This window comes from Protopterus annectens, chromosome 1.part1 (assembly GCF_019279795.1).
Source record: "Protopterus annectens isolate FY-2018-M chromosome 1.part1, PAN1.0, whole genome shotgun sequence".
Lineage (NCBI taxonomy): Eukaryota > Metazoa > Chordata > Ceratodontiformes > Protopteridae > Protopterus > Protopterus annectens.
Window position 1 is genome coordinate 1,103,833,638 of NC_056726.1, and position 18,624 is coordinate 1,103,852,261.

Genomic DNA, 18,624 nt, shown 5'->3' on the forward strand with positions numbered 1-18,624 from the left:
GGCAGCCCTGCAGCACCACCTGAGGCATGAATGCCATGTGTTAAGTAATGTAACACCATGTAGTATATGCACACTTGAGGACCCTGACTAACATCCTACCCTCACCAAGCATGATGCCACAATATGATGATGGGATGATCAATTGCAATAATTGGCTGAAGTATTGCAGTTAGTCATAGGGGATCCAATGTGTGCCAGCCTGGGATGACATGCTGAGCATGACATGATGCTCCACCTGCTAGGGGTGGCGTGCACCTATCAGTCCAGGCCACATGGATACTGGCAAAGGCTGTCATTACCCACAGCGTGCCCTGAATAGGTAAGGCTCAAAACACAAACCCACCTCCATAGGTACCACAAGGGATAAGAACCTAGATGTAATGCTACCTAATGCCAGAAGTCTAAACAGCAAGATGCATGCAGTGTAAACTCACCCAGTATGGAGAATGTTGACATCTGTCCTGTAACAGAAAACTGGGTCAAGGCTCACAACAGCACCCTAACAATACCAGGTTACACCTCATACTGTGCTGTACAGCCTCAAAACATGGAACAAGCTACAAAAGGAGAGTGACTAGCAATAATTGTCAAGGATAACCACACCCCTATGTTGGTACCACAACAAGAAGCAGCATGGACTAGCCATGGTCAAGTAACAGTGGCTAAAACTGCTTCCCAGTTTATAGCCTGCTACAGACTACCATCCTAACACCAGGAACTGCACCTGGCCTATGTTGGAATACATGAATATATCAAGCCCCCCAAACCACATTATATTGGTTGACTGAAAATACCCAGACATAGACTGGGAGCATTATACTAGCTCCAACACTGTAGGAGAAAAGTTCCTAGAATCCATAAACCAAAATGCCCAGGAACAACACACCACTCCCACAAGAGGGGTAAGCATACTGGATGTGATAATCAGCAACATGGGTACTGGATGGCAAGATGAGAAGTGTATCCCTCACTGGTAAGACCAGACCATAGAGTAATTACACTGGATATACACATCCTGACCACAGTCCTTGGCCAGAAAACCACAGTGAAAAACATGTGTAAAGCATAAGTTGCACCCCTCCAAACTGATGTGGAATCCATTAAAGGCCCTGTGCAGGTGCAAAATATGGGCCACACTTCAGAACCTGTTATACAGGCATTCCATGAACACAGCCAGGAATGCTTGGATTATGCAATCACGAATAACAACAAGACACAATGCCATACACGCAGGCATCTGGCATGCTGGACTCCAGCCATTACCAAACCATGCAAGAGAATGAGGAAGCTACGACATGATAGAGCAAACATAAAAAGGGAAGTAATCACTGATCAGTAGTATGGCAATAAAATATGTCCACACATACACTCCACTAAGGCCAGCTACAACAAGTTGAATCTGTCAATCCTGAGGCAATGTTATACCTGCCCCAAGTACACAGACAACCCTCAACTCCCCCCAAAAAATACAAATATATGTGAGAGATGCAACCATTTATCCAAACCAGAGGCTGAGCTCCCTCAACTCAGTACTGTCAAAACTAGTCAGGAGGAGAAGGTAACCACACACACCACAAACCCAGTCCCACATAGACCTATCACAACTGCAAACCAAACACATAAACACAGGAAAACATTCCCGGATGCCCTAATTACAAACACACCACACCAACAGAGGCCTCCAAAGCAGAACCCCAAGCAACCACAACCTCCAAACATAGCACATGCAACACATAGGTTTATCCCATAGGGGCTATTGTAGTCAATTGTAACGCTGATGAAGGATGACTGCAGAGCCACAATGACCACCCCTTATCTAGATCTGACAACCTTCACGATTAGGTGGGTATATGGTATGTTTCTGTGAACACTACAGCCACATGTTATTCCAATGCAGGATATCTATCACCTTGTGTCCCCAGGTCTCTCATTACATGTTAGGTACGTAATGGGTTAACACCTATGTGGTAATTGGGGGGCACTTACTGTATATCCACGGGGGTTGACTATACACTTTTCTGCAATTAGCTTGCTGACATGGCTATGGCACCAGTTGTCTGTTTCTATGTGGCCCTTTTGTGGGATGCTTGTGTCAGCTGGAGGGTCAGATATGGTGGGCAGTTTGTAGTCCTCTGCATACATGTTCAGACACAGTCCTTCCATGTTGGCCTGTACCTATGGGACATATATACCAAATGAGGGAGGTCCCAGGACCAAGCCTTGTGGGATGCCACTTATATCTGGTTTGTAGTCTGACATGGCTGCAGCATGTCTGACTATGTCAGTTCTGTCCTTGGTCTGGTTTGCAACCCCTCTACTGACATAGGGGTTTATATTTAAGCTGGTGAGCATATCTATAATGAACACGTAGCGTATTGTATGGAAGCATTTGCAAGGTCCAGCTATGCTGTGTGGACCACATTGCCCTCATCAATGGCCTTAATGACTGTTTCAAATGAGTCAAACATGTTTAGGGGCAGGATCTGCACTTCAGAAAGCCACACTGGGTAGGGTCCAGTGTCAGTAGGTCCCCAATATCTTTATGTCTGTGGTACATACTGATCCTTTCCATAGCTGTGCAGACCATGCTTGTCAGGATTCTAGGGTGGTAGTTTGCAGTATCCATTCAGGCAACACCTTTGTTGAGAAAGACAACTGTTGTTGTACACTGCTCTTTGGGTACATATCCTGTGGTAAGGCTGACATTGAGCAGTAGTGTGATTTGGCATTCCATTCTTCTTGGAGTCCATGTTGGACTCAGCCCAGGACACCATCTCATACCATTTCTGCTGTGTGTTTTGCTTTGTAGATGCTGGCTGTTACCTCAACATCTGCAATGTCAGGGGGCCAGCAGTCTGCTGGGATAGATATTTTGCATTATGGGGGTTTGCACTGCACCTGTCAGGTTGTATGTTGGCAATATGTGTGTGTGTTTGGTATGTTGTTTGTAATATTTGTGTGATTCAGAGCATATCTGTGAATTACCAACACAGTTCCTACCATCAGTTGAGTAAGCCTTGGGATTATCCTTAGTGTCCTGTACAATTTGTACCTTCATAGGTTCATAGGTTCATACTAGGCTATCCACCCTAGGGCATTTGTAAGCCTAGCCAGAGTGTGTGTGTCTTTGCAGCCTTGCTATGTGAATATTATGGCCATTTATTATTTACTTTACTGTGCCTCTGTCTGGACGTGACACAGTGAAGACCCCCAGTGTACATCTACGATCATCCATCCACTTGGCAATATTCCTGTTGAAGAGTGTCAGTGAGGGGCTCTGCCTAACATGGAGTGGGATTCTGTTCCAGGGTGTGGGGAGCCTATGGGTTATGTATCTGTCCCTCCAGCACATCCTATTTCATTATGTGTTGAGGTTGACATCTCTCACTCTCACAGCTCCAATGGCTTTGAGTTTTCTGGGGTGGAGCATGTCCATTACTCCTGTGTTGGGCATGGCCTTGTACAACAGGCATACAATGCCTCTGTGTAGGCAGTATGTGACTGCATTCAGCTGGGGTGTCTACAGCCAGGCAGCATATGACATATATTTGAGACCCTTTATCCTCTTGGTGAGGTACCTTTGAGGTCTTTCTAACTGCTGCAGGTGTCAGGTAAGGTACATCCCAAATGAGGCATTGTACTAGATTATGGGTCTGATAAGAGAACAGTACAGGGGCACAATGACCTCTGTTGACATAGATGTGAATCCTTTCATGATACGGTGTCTAATATAGACAGTCTTCCTAGCCACATTGGCAATGTGAGTGTCACATAACAGGTTACTGTCCACTTGTGTCCCTAGGTCCCTGATTACTCCCTCCATACATAATGGTTTACCACCTATGTGGTAATTTGTGAGTACCCTGTTTGGTATTTGGTGGGACATTCATACTGTCCAGTGTCTTCAGGATGTCTGGGTGGGGTTCTTGTGTGTGAGAGTGTGGTCTGTAGCATGCTACAGACTGTACAGCAGTTTTGCCTACGGTTAGGTGCACATGGGTGGTCTGCGATGCTTCGTGCATTGTCAGTTACCTGGACGTATGGGTGTCTGTGCTGAATATGGATACTCCCCCTCAGGGGCGGCTCGTGGCATAGGGCTGCCGGACTGCAGCCCCCTCAAACATAAAAAAAGAAAGAAAAAGAAAGAAAACAAAATGAAAAATAAAAACATTTTTTAAAATTGCGGACTTGCATGCGCATAGACCGAGTCCCAGCTTATCGGTCTATCGCATGCTCAAGGCACCGCCGTCCCATAGGGGACACAAGAGCGTCTGTGCACTTTTACAGTGCACAGACCGCCGCCAGGATTATGGGGCGCGTCCGGACTGCAAGAGGAGCAGCAGGGACTCGGGACAGAGCCTCAGGGATCTCGTCGGCGTCGGGAAGGAGCATGTGGATCTCGGGTCTTCAGTATTGGCGGGAAGGATGTATGTACGGACGTTAACTCTGGATGTATTCATTCAGGTAAGGTGCCTTTAATTTACAATGTTTATTTTCTTGAGTTTGTGTATGGTGCTTGTGCTTTTACTGGAGTTTGTGTATGGTGCTTGTGCTTTACTGGAGTTTTGTGTGTGTGTGTGTGTGTAAATGCCCCAGGTGCTTATGGTGGTGTGGTAGGGAATGCCTCAGGCTTGAACCCTGTACCCTGTATGCAGGTGTTAAAGACTTGAGTTCCTACCCACCACCATTTGTAAAAATTTCAGATTTTTACCTCATATTCGATCTGATCTGTTCCTCATAATATCTGTGGTTTGTAAATGTTGCAATGCTTGATATTTGATGGTGTAGTAGTAGCATTGTTGCCTCACAGCTGCAGGTTCTTGGGTTTGATTCTTGGCTGGGGTTCCTTCTTTGTGGGGTCTGTATCTTCTCCCTGTGTTTGTGTGGGTTTGCTTTTGTGCCCTCCCATGTTACAAAGACATGTCTGCATTATTTCTTCCTGGGCCTCTGCTGAAAATTTGTTTATTTGTTCCAAGTCAGACTGTCCTGATTAAAAATGTTAAATAAAATTGATAGGCATTTGAATTTCAGACTTAAGGGTTTCTGAATGTTTAATTCCTTGCGTATTTGATGGTGCAGTGGTCGTATTGTTGCCTCACAGCTATAGGTTTTCTGGTTTGATTCTTGGTTGGGGTGGCTTCTGTGTGGAGTCTGCATCTCCTCCATGTGTTTGTGTGGATTTGCTCTGGTGCCCTGCCATTTTACAAAGACGTGTCTGCAGTTGTAATCCCTGCTGAAAATTGGTTTTGTTCTGTCCGCAGTAAAATTGGCAGGCATTTGAATTTCAGACTTCAGGTTTCTGAATGTTTAATTCCTTGCATAATTGATGGTGCGGTGGTAGTATTGTTGCCTCACAGCTATAGGTTTTCTGGTTTGATTCTTGGTTGGGGTGGCTTCTGTTTGGAGTCTGCATCTCCTGCCTGTGTTTGTGTGGATTTGCTCTGGTGCCCTGCCATTTTACAAAGATGTGTCTGCAGTTTTAATCCCTCGTCTCTGCTGAAAATTGTTTTTGTTCTGTCCGCAGTAAAATTGACAGGCATTTGAATTTCAGACTTCAGGTTTCTGAATGTTTAACTCCTTGTATAATTGATGGTGCAGTGATAGTATTGTTACCTCACAACTATAGGTTTTCTGGTTTGATTCTTGGTTGGGGTGGCTTCTGTCTGCATCTCCTCCCTGTATTTGTGTGGATTTGCTCTGGTGCCCTGCCATTTTACAAAGACGTGTCTGCAGTATTAATCCCTGCATCTCTGCTGAAAATTGTTTTGTTCTGTCCGCGAGTAAAATTGACAGGCATTTGAATTTCAGCCTTCAGGTTTCTGAATGTTTAATTCCTTGCAGATTTGATGGTGCAGTGGTAGTATTGTTGCCTCACAGCTATAGGTTTTCTGGTTTGATTCTTGGTTGGGGTGGCTTCTGTGTGGAGTCTGCATCTCCTCCATGTGTTTGTGTGGATTTGCTCTGGTGCCCTGCCATTTTACAAAGACGTGTCTGCAGTTTTAATCCCTGCTGAAAATTGTTTTTGTTCTGTCCGCAGTAAAATTGACAGGCATTTGAATTTCAGACTTCAGGTTTCTGAATGTTTAATTCCTTGCAGATTTGATGGTGCAGTGATAGTATTGTTACCTCACAACTATAGGTTTTCTGGTTTGATTCTTGGTTGGGGTGGCTTCTGTCTGCATCTCCTCCCTGTATTTGTGTGGATTTGCTCTGGTGCCCTGCCATTTTACAAAGACGTGTCTGCAGTATTAATCCCTGCATCTCTGCTGAAAATTGTTTTGTTCTGTCCGCAGTAAAATTGACAGGCATTTGAATTTCAGCCTTCAGGTTTCTGAATGTTTAATTCCTTGCAGATTTGATGGTGCAGTGGTAGTATTGTTGCCTCACAGCTATAGGTTTTCTGGTTTGATTCTTGGTTGGGGTGGCTTCTGTGTGGAGTCTGCATCTCCTCCATGTGTTTGTGTGGATTTGCTCTGGTGCCCTGCCATTTTACAAAGACGTGTCTGCAGTTTTAATCCCTGCTGAAAATTGTTTTTGTTCTGTCCGCAGTAAAATTGACAGGCATTTGAATTTCAGCCTTCAGGTTTCTGAATGTTTAATTCCTTGCAGATTTGATGGTGCAGTGGTAGTATTGTTGCCTCACAGCTATAGGTTTTCTGGTTTGATTCTTGGTTGGGGTGGCTTCTGTGTGGAGTCTGCATCTCCTCCATGTGTTTGTGTGGATTTGCTCTGGTGCCCTGCCATTTTACAAAGACGTGTCTGCAGTTTTAATCCCTGCTGAAAATTGTTTTTGTTCTGTCCGCAGTAAAATTGACAGGCATTTGAATTTCAGACTTCAGGTTTCTGAATGTTTAATTCCTTGCAGATTTGATGGTGCAGTGATAGTATTGTTACCTCACAACTATAGGTTTTCTGGTTTGATTCTTGGTTGGGGTGGCTTCTGTCTGCATCTCCTCCCTGTATTTGTGTGGATTTGCTCTGGTGCCCTGCCATTTTACAAAGACGTGTCTGCAGTATTAATCCCTGCATCTCTGCTGAAAATTGTTTTTGTTCTGTCCAGTAAAATTGACAGGCATTTGAATTTCAGCCTTCAGGTTTCTGAATGTTTAATTCCTTGCAGATTTGATGGTGCAGTGGTAGTATTGTTGCCTCACAGCTATAGGTTTTCTGGTTTGATTCTTGGTTGGGGTGGCTTCTGTGTGGAGTCTGCATCTCCTGCCTGTGTTTGTGTGGATTTGCTCTGATGCCCTGCCATTTTACACAGGCGTGTCTGCAGTATTAATCCCTGTCTCTGCTGAAAATTGTTTTGTTCTGTCCAGTAGAATTGACCGGCATTTGAATTTCAAACTTCATGTTCTTCAGAATACATAGTAGCACAACCTTTTTTCTAGCAATTTTCTAAGTTTATAAGATGAATATTTTAAATTTGTCCCTATTTTTGGGACTGTATTCCCCCATTATTGGCTTCGTCCAGGTTTTTGTGCTAAGGTTGACAGCTATGGCAAGAACTGAATTCACTGAATATGGACTGTAGAATTATGCATATTTACTGATAAAGGTGCACTGTAGAATTGTGCATATTTACTGATAATGGTGGACTGTAGAATTGTGCATATTTACTAATAATGGTGGACTGTGGAATTGTGCATATTTACTAATAATGGTGGACTGTAGAATTGTGTATATTTACTAATAATGGTGGACTGTGGAAGTCTGAGTAGACTTTTTATGATAAATGTTCTCAACTGGGCAGTTTTGCCATTATGGGTGCATATGTTTTGTTTCATTGCTTACTGGAAAAATGTTCAAAACAAATTTAAAACACCCTCTAACAAGTGTACTGTATTGTACAAGGAATATAATTTTAGTACAATGAGGAAGGTGTATCAAAGAGCACATGTATGTTTCATATGCAAGGGGCCTATGATTCGAAAACAGCCCAAAATTAATCTTTATCTGCCACTGGCAAAATGTATTTTCTTTGAATGTGGGTTTCAATGCTGTTTCAATGAATGTGAGTTTCAAGGGCAAAGAAGTTTTAATGCTAAGTTTTCATTGTGAGACTGCATTGCTTTGTTTAACAGATTACTTAATGTTTGTGCTGTAAAATACAAAATAAAACTTTCAAATGAAGTCCAATCATTGAAGTAAAGCAGTATGCACATTAGTGTTTATGGTAAATGGGTGAAATAGCCAAGTAATGGTTAATTGGAATGGCTGCAGAGGCTCCAGTTCAACCATTATTTTGTCAGGGGAAGGGCAGCAAACTCAGACAGGCCCAGCTGAACTATACCTCCCAACTGTCCAGATTTTCAAAGAATGAATAGATTTTGCTTCTTATTTTTGGTTTGTTGTTCATAAAATTTGTAGTTTTAATTCTAAATGATTTGCCAGAAGTCACTAAATAATAAGTTTCAGACTTCATAACCTTCATAAAATGCATGTTAAAGTAAGAGCCGTTCTATCAACTGTCTCAATTTATACAAGAGCAATTTTAGTACTGTTTATATGTGCCCCCAATATATTTGGCCTTGTTCAGATTTACTGCATTAACAGGTTGAGAGGTACATGCAAATAAATTGCTTTATAGAATTAGGCATAGCCAACCTCTCAACTGTCCCCAATTTTGGCTCAAAATGTTGCTCTTCCCCTAATAATCCCTCCATAAAATAGCAATTTTGGAAGAAAACATGGAGGGTTTACAATTAAGAAATAACTGTAATAATCAAAGTTATAGATTACTTGAAATGCATGTAGATTCTTTTATTTTGTCAGCTGCTCAAGGTAGCAGTACTAATATTAAAGTGTCCCTTCTTTGACAGGTAGAAGCTGTATTGTGTGTCTATTTTATATTTTTGCATCACATTTTTGGTCCATTTTTCATAAAATTGTGTTTTTGGCAAATTAGTGACAAATCACTAAAGACTGAAGTTAGAAAATGACAGACATTTGAGTTTCAGATTTTATACCCTTCAGAAAATTCATACTAATGCAAGACCTATTCTATTATCTTTCTAAGTTTATTAGAGCAATATTTAAAACTTTGCCTTCTTGTTGTGCCTTTGTCCCACTTCTGTGTATGGCTTTGTCCAGATTTCTTGCTCTTGAAGTTGAGAGGTATGACAAATGTGTCAGGGCCATCACAGTCAGCCAGAGAGATTTCAAATTGTGACATGCTTGTTGCACCCCACTCCCCATGTAGTGACTCTGGATGTGTCCAAGCAAGGCAAGGAGTAGTTGTATCTACCTTGGATGGGGAGGACACACTGCATAAGTACTACAGTGGCTTTCCGTCTGTCCTTGATTTTGCAGAATGGTCTGGTTTCTGTCATATTTTTGTACTGTTGATTTATGCTTATTACTCAAAGTGCCTGTTGCTCTGTGTTTAAGTAGCAATGCTTTAATGACCATAAGGTAAGCTTGTCTGACATCGTAAGATGCAAGTAAGCTTTAATAAGCATACTGTTAAAGAATTGCCAACATTGAAAGCCTTTCTGTTGTTGCCATGCAGAGAATACTTGACTAGATAATGTATAAGCCTTGGGTATTAAAGGACAGGATTCCATTATTTTAAAAAGCTCATTACACTTGTTGGAGACTTCCAGTCATCTCTACAGGCTTTACCCGTAAACTAAACAGAATGCCAATCATGTGTGGTCCATAACCTGTACAGTAATCCTTTAAGCAATGTATCTTGAGCTTGTTTCTTGTTTGCTTTTCATTTTTACTTTTATCATGTTTTCCCCATGAAGCGTCAGGCAGCAGGTCTTTTTGGATAAGAAACATTTTTACAAGTGGGGCATCACATAGATTTCTACTTTCAGCATGTTGCTTGGTACTTTAATAAAGCTGAATATATTATAATTAGAACTGCAGTGCAAGGAGAAGTAGTTTGAGTTGAGTGCTTCTGGTTTTCTTATACTTGATTTTGACTGGCATTCCAGTAATGTATTTAAAAGTAATTTATTTTTTCATGCCTCACAACCTTTTGTTTCCATCTAGATATTAAGTAAGCTGTCATGCAGCCAATGCATTGAAATATTTTTATTCTTCTACACTTATTTTTGTCTTGATTGGACTTTCATAATGATGGTTTGCCACCCAGGGCAGCGTATTTAATTAAAGTTAGTTTTTTTGTGGTTTTGTGCATAGCTCCTCCCCTTTATGGTTGACCACACCCCTTCCCTTTGACCCCGCCCATTCAGCGTCTCCTGCAGCCCCCCTGTGATTTGAAGTCACCAGCCGCCACTGCTCCCCCTCCTTTTATGTTTTGGTCCAGGTTTTGGGGCCATAATGTATGATATGAGGTATAACCTAGTAGTGCTGGTGTGCTGTCAGTAGGCTTGCAGCAGATTCCTGTCACTGCACAGACATCGATGTTCTCCATACTGGGGAGGGCCTCAGGAGCATGCATATTGTGGTTTACACATCTGGCATTGGTCAGCATTACCCTTATGTTTCTTACCACTTATGTTTTCTAGGGTGGTGGGTTAGTCTTTTCAGCCTTGCCTATGTAAGGCTCTATGGAGGTGGCAAGAGCCTTATCCAATATCCAGACGCCCAGGGGTAACAGGTGCAAGCCATCCCTGGAACAGCAGCAAGACAGACATTAGATCCTCTTGGAATGACAGCAGTAATTGTGCCACCTGTTAAAGCTGATCATTCTGTGTTTGTACTGTGGCATCATTCTTGGTGAGGGTAGGATGCTGCAAACGGGCAGTGTCATACCGGCCTGGAGTACATACTCAGAGAGCTCATCTATGTCTCTTTTCATGTAGTCCAGGGAGGTACATCTCAGGTCATTCACACCAGCATGGACAATGACTGCATCATATTTCTACTTGCTTTGGGGTGACCTGCGTACTTGTGTTATGTATGTACAGCAGCCTACAGGCAGCTTACTGTACCCTTTCCCTTGTTCAGTCTGGTGAGCAGGACAGCAGTGTGTCTGCCTATAGAGTCACCTATTACAACTGTATCAGGCATGTTGTTTCTCCTTCTGGCCTGTGACTATTGTGTGCCCAAGTTTTACTGAGTTTGAGTTTGCCTTTTGGAAAGGATGTTACAAAATCCAATAGGAGGTGACTACAGAAGTCACATAGAGGAAAAAGAGGTCAGGAGGCAAATCAAGCTGCAGGCTAGTCAAGATCCTGGGCTTAATGATAAAATCTCCATTAAGCCCTTGTTACATAAAAAAGCAGCTTTTGTGAAATAATTTGTATGTAGAAGATATTGGTATCAGTTTATTATTATATATGTGCAGTTTATATTAAATATTTAAGTGTTTTTAAAAAAATGTTAGTAATGCAGTTTAAATGTTTTAGTAATATATTTTTAAACAAATGAAAATGTGTGTTTTAAAATTTATGGGGTATATGTTGCTTTATGTGCTTAATTGGATGATGTCATGTTTTAATTTAGTATTTAAGGGGAAATATGGTATGTAATGGCAGATTCTGATGAAATCACTACTTACAGGGAATAAAGTGCTCAATCTACATTTGTGGAATTATTTTTAATACATTGGAAACGGTTTGCGTATCCGGCTGCAGCAGTGTTATTTTTACAAGTGCATTTCTCATGTTACTTCAGTATATATCCTTAGTATCTGTAGACTGACCATTTCTTATGTTACTTCAGTATATATCCTTAGTATCTGTAGACTGACCATTTATTGTTACTTCAGTATATATCCTTAGTATCTGTAGACTGACCATTTCTTATGTTACTTCAGCATATATCCTTAGTATCTGTAGAGTGACCATTTATTATGTTACTTCAGTACATATCCTTAGTATCTGTAGACTGGCCATTTCTTATGTTACTTCAGTATATATCCTTAGTATCTGTAGACTGGCCATTTAATATGTTACTTCAGTATATATCCTTAGTATCTGTAGAGTGACCATTTATTATGTTACTTCAGTATATATCCTTAGTATCTGTAGACTGACCATTTCTTATGTTACTTCAGTATATATCCTTAGTATCTGTAGACTGGCCATTTCTTATGTTACTTCAGTATATATCCTTAGTATCTGTAGACTGACCATTTCTTATGTTACTTCACCTTAGTATCTGTAGAGTGACCATTTCTTATGTTACTTCAGTATATATCCTTAGTATCTGTAGACTGACCATTTCTTATGTTACTTCAGTATACAGTATATCCTTAGTATCTGTAGACTGACCATTTCTTATGTTACTTCAGTATACAGTATATCCTTAGTATCTGTAGACTGACCATTTCTTATGTTACTTCAGTATATATCCTTAGTATCTGTAGAGTGACCATTTATTATGTTACTTCAGTATATATCCTTAGTATCTGTACAGTGACCATTTGTTATGCTACTTCAGTATATATCCTTAGTATGTGTATATTGACCATGTCTTATGTTACTTCAGTATATATCCTTAGTATGTGTAGATTGACCATGTCTTATGTTACCTCTGTATATATCCTTAGTATGTGTAGATTGACCATGTCTTATGTTACCTCAGTATATATCCTTAGTATGTGTAGATTGACCATGTCTTATGTTACCTCAGTATATATCCTTAGTATGTGTAGATTGACCATGTCTTATGTTACCTCAGTATATATCCTTAGTATGTGTAGATTGGCCATGTCTTATGTTCTCATGTTACTTCAGTATATATCCTTAGTATCTGTAGAGTGACCATTTGTTATGTTACCTCAGTATATATCCTTAGTATCTGTAGAGTGACCATGTCTTATGTTACCTCAGTATATATCCTTAGTATCTGTAGAGTGACCATGTCTTATGTTACCTCAGTATATATCCTTAGTATCTGTAGAGTGACCATGTCTTATGTTACCTCTGTATATATCCTTAGTATCTGTAGAGTGACCATTTGTTATGTTACCTCAGTATATATCCTTAGTATCTGTAGAGATCCTTAGTATCTGTAGAGTGACCATGTCTTATGTTACCTCAGTATATATCCTTAGTATCTGTAGAGTGACCATGTCTTATGTTACCTCAGTATATATCCTTAGTATCTGTAGAGTGACCATGTCTTATGTTACCTCAGTATATATCCTTAGTATCTGTAGAGTGACCATGTCTTATGTTACCTCAGTATATATCCTTAGTATCTGTAGAGTGACCATGTCTTATGTTACCTCAGTATATATCCTTAGTATCTGTAGAGTGACCATGTCTTATGTTACCTCAGTATATATCCTTAGTATCTGTAGAGTGACCATGTCTTATGTTACCTCAGTATATATCCTTAGTATCTGTAGAGTGACCATGTCTTATGTTACCTCAGTATATATCCTTAGTATCTGTAGATTGACCATTTATTATGTTACCTCAGTATATATCCTTAGTATCTGTAGATTGACCATTTCTTATGTTACCTCAGTATATATCCTTAGTATCCATAGACTGTAAATGTGAACATTATGGCTTGATACCATTATACATGTATTGGGTTTCTAATACCATTTCCTGGAATATTTGTTTCTGAATGAATCTTAATGAAATAAGAACTCTCTGTTAATAATGATTGCAAAAGGTTGCACTGGTGTATTAAATTCTGACTCAATGTACTGTCTCCATTCCGTGTTTGACTGCCTACACTGCCTCTTTCCTTTTTCTTGTTTTAATCATAAATTACTTTCTCCCTCTTTTTTCCATTTTTCTCTCATTTATGTTCCTTTTTCCTCAGGTCCAGAATCCCTAGGACCATCCCAACCATGTTCTTTCTAAGTCAGGCTGCTCGTCCTGGGGCATATTCCTGGAGTCAGGGTTGTTGCACCAGTCCAGTAAGCACTCTGGCATGGAACAGTCTGACAAGCCACACAAACTGTGGGCTTCTGTATTTGGTTGAGGATATGGTGGATCAAGTAGTGGAGGGGGCATCTTCAGCCAGTCCAGAATGCACTTTAGCAGTTTCAAGACCAGCTGGTCAGCACTGACTATTATGTCACCAGAGACCTCCACACCCTCAACATGAGGGTCCTCCACTGCAAAACCAGTAGGCAGTGTAAATGTTTGAGGACCTGTTGACGTGGTTTCATAGGTTCATAGGTTCATAGGTAGGTACTAGGCTATCTGCCCTAGGGCATTTATAAGCCTAGCCAGAAAATGTTGGCTTTCGCCTCCCTTTTAGACTAGATTCCTGAGCCTCTGTCCAGCAGGGCCATAGACATGATCCCAGGACTGAACTTACGATTTCCCATCCACTCATCAAGATTTCTCTTGAAGAGGGTCAGCGAGGGGCTCTGCCTAACATGACTGGGACTCTATTCCAGAGTGAGTGAAGCCTCTGGGATATGAATCTATCCCTCCAGCATGTCCTATTTATAGCTGTGCTGAGGTTTAAATCCCTGGAGCGTGTAGCTCTAATGGATTTGTTTCCTGTGACAAACTCCTGTTTTCATTCTACCTTCCCTAATACAGTTTCCTAGATCCTCTAACCTACTTCCTACCCAAACTACACTTTTACATACAAATATTTGAAAACTAGGGGATCTATCCCCCACCAAAAATATACTACTCCACCTCGAGTACAACCCTCTTGAACTATTCCTTCTGATTTTCCATTCTTTGCTGTGTTTCCCATTTTTCAGGCTTTCCTGTATTCCACTTTCCACTCTTTTAAGAAACAGAACCCATATCAAGCTCTTTATATTTTTTACAGACTTAATAACAATAGCTGCACTGCACCCAGCCCCATAACACCCAAATACTTCCAAAATTATAAAAAGCACATAATGTTTTTAAGTAGTACTTCCTTACTTAAGGGTTAACTTTACCAACTTTATGTATTTCATGGAAGTGGTCATTATTTAACAAAATCTTTCACATTTACCTTGCATGAATAACCTGCAATTAGTGTATTTGCATACAGGCCTAGCAGTGTTCTTCTCAAAAAACTTCTAAGAAAGTGCAGACACTGAGACTATGAATACCACTCTTTGTTTTTTATACATCTATGGAGATATTGGAGGCAGAATTTATTTTATTTTATTTGTTTATCAATTGTTGGCAGAGAATGTCCAACTAGGGCCGAGCCTATCAGTGGAGGCCCGGGGAGAATAGCTCTAGATGCATGTCTTTGGAATGTGGGAGGAAACTAAACCAGAGCACCTGGAGGAAACCCACACGAATGCAGGGAGGACATGCAGACGCTGCACAGAAGGCACCTCAGCCGAGAATCGAACCGGAGATACATATGTTTTTGCAGTTTAACAATATAATAAAATTAATAGTCACTGAGCTTAAAAAGTACCTATCAAATCTTTCACATCAATCAGTTCTACAGTCACTGACTGCATTTCTAGCAATGGTCAGCCTTAAAAAGTTCTAGGATGAAGGCCTTGTTGTAGGCCCAACTGCAGCTCTAGGCAATAGATTTCTGTTTTACTTAAAATCCAGAAGTTAGGCTAATCATGACTTTTACGTTCCACACCATCAGGTCTTTCTGGTAAAGTCCAGCTCACCCACTGAATGCTTCTAATTGAGGAATGGACTACAGGCTGGTGTGCCAGCTGGTTTAAATGAGACCATTACATTACAAAGTATTTTGAAAAAGAGAGATAATCAGATTTTACAAACCATTAATTCAACTTCATGGCATATTTTTTATTGGAAACTTCATTTAAAATGTATGCATGTGAATGTTTATTTGTCATTTCCGAAGATTCTTTGATTATGTTTTTTGTGGGAACTAGGACTGGCTACTTTTAGCCATCTGATCTTGTAGGGACTTTTTAAAAGTTTACTTTTTTATGATTTTCATTTTGATGAAGTCTGATAATTTGAAAGATGAAAGTGCTCAAATATAATAAATTGCTCTGGTGAAAACAATCTTCTTTTTTTGTTTTTCTTTATTTACTTACTTATTTGTCTTTGTTGACCTGGAAAGTCTAACTGGGAACAGACAATTTTCAATATAAACATGAAAAGAAAAACCCTTTCACAGTATATTATAATAAGTAAAGTTCAGACAGAGCTTAGGAACAACAGTTATATTTCTAAGAAAAACAAACATTTACAAAACAGGTGTATACATCAATATATATTAGTCTGTACAATTCTAGTAGCTCTAAATTCTGGTAACTCTAAATTCTTGTGGGAATGAAATTGTTTTATTATTGTAGAAGGGAAAACGTTGTGAAGAAATTTAGTGTTCTGACATTTCAGGATATCATTTTTTGTAAAGAGTTGAAGGGATATCATGAAAGGTATAGTTTAGAAGTCAGTTATAAAATTATTTATGAGGGGAGATATTAATGTTGTATAGGAGAATATTGGTAACATTTCAATCAGAGAGCAGGATACAGGATAAATTCTATCTAGGCTGTCTGTTCCAAACTGGTGTAGCTGGAAAATGTATGACTTAGGTGTATAGGGACTACATGAGATGAGTCAAGTGGTGTGTGATGGCAGCTAGAAAGAGAGAAAACATGAGAAGCAGTGTTTAAGAGGGGTGTTTAGAGGGGTATAGTGATTCAACTGCAGGAGGCGGACAAAGTTGGGGATAGAGATGTTTGTGTTTTTTGGAATATGAAGGTAGAATCCTTGTTTCTGTATTATTGGTTTTGAGGAATGAACTTTCTGATTCCACTCTTCCAGAATAATTACTTACACAGTATTAACTGGTAATCAGCACCTAGTTAACTGGCTATGTAATACAGAATGTTATGTAGCTAACTGGTCATGGGAATGTTCTCACACTACACACTGCAACACACACTTTAACGATATACTATTAATTTTAGGACCCAACATATTACAACTATCCCAGCAAAAGGAAAAAATAAAAACGGGGGTTTTGGACTCATGATGATGGGTTGCAGGCCCTGACATCCCACCTACATTTTTAGTTGCTAGGCTGGGCCATGGATCATGGTGTGTTGAAATCACTGGATGGATAGTACTCAACGACAGAACTTTTTATTCCATTAGTCTGTCTACCTCCTTAGTCAGTGCAATGAGACATGGTCACTCACCAAACTGAATTGCCTACGTAATAAACAACAGTTCGATTAAAGACTTCCTCATTTCTCTTACATGACCTTCAGCTTTCAAGCATTTTATAGTTCTTTTACAGTTTTAATACATTATTATGATAAACTTGTTCTATTTTTCTCCTTTCTAACTAACCTTATAGGTCACAGTATTTATTCTTTCAATCACTTCAGTTAGCTCCTCCCAGTTGGCCAGACTTATTCTTTCAATCACTTCAGTTAGCCCCTCCCAGTTGGCCAGACTTTTGTTTTCTGTAAAGGCAGGAGCACTGGCAAACGATCTCCTGGGTTAAATTCTTTTAAGTTGGGCATATGCTATAAAGTCTCAGTCCTAGGGCTCCCTACAAGAGCTGTATTACTATAGGCATAACCAGCTTTAATTATCCTGCAAATTAACATAGTGTCCTTCTTTCCAAGTTTTCATAAGAATGTCAAGCAGTGATCAGGGAATCTGCCATATGAAAAGTTCAAATGGAATAAACAAGATGAAATGTGTGGCACTTCTCAAATGGGTTATAACTGACCCCAGTTTTTAGTTTTCATCAAAAACTTTTCCTATCATGGGTTTTAGCATTCCATTTAACGCACTAATAGTTCATCAGTCAGTAGATGGTAAAGTGATATCTTGAACTATTTGACTTTAAAGTAATGGTATAACTGGTGCAGTACAACTGACAGTAAGGTAGTACTTTCGTCAGATAGTATTTCATTAGGGATACCCATTCTGTAGAGTAACAGCACCAGTTTCATGGTATAAAATCAGTATTAGCTTTGAGTAATGGCACTTTTTTGGGATATTTAGAGTCTACTCCATTACGACTCATATATACTTATAAGCATTGCTGTATTTTACTAATGAAACCAAGATGTACACAGCAATGCAGTCAGGTAGTATTTCTATGGCAGACACTGGGATCAATAGACTTTTAAATACAAAATACAAGTGTGGAAGGTCTGCCTCAGTGTGGAAGGTCTGCCTTCTTCCCCCAAAACATGTGTCTGGAGCATTTATACCCAGACCTCCGCTGAAAATTGGCTTCATTCCAAGTTGTATTTTCCCAGTAAGCAAATGTTAAATAAATAAATAAAACAAATAAATGAGGTTGGGTTTTCTGCATTTTGGACAAATAGGAAATATATTGTCTATGTCTTTCATTATGCCCAGCCAGCAAAATCTAGCTAGTAGTTTTACCTTTATTAAATCCATGTCTAGGTAAACTCTTTGCATTTTACTATGGGCCAGTTTCATTACTAGTGTTCAATGAGGCTTTGTCACTAGTAAAAGATGAATGTATTGCCTTTCTTTACTTACTGCACATCAAAGATCATCTTTTCTCCTCCAATTGGCTATGCCCTTGCACCATCCCCAATTCCTCAGTCACCTGATTACTAACCTGACTCATCTCTCAGATACCCACACCCTTTTTCACTCTCCCTATTGTGCACTCACCCCTAATCACAGCACAGCGTGCCTCACCCTGCCTCACATGGTAGTACTCACCTCTAATCACAGCACAGTGTGCCTCACCCTGCCTCACATGGTAGTACTCACCCCTAATCACAGCATAGTGTGCCTCACCCTCACATGGTAGTACTCACCCCTAATCACAGCACAG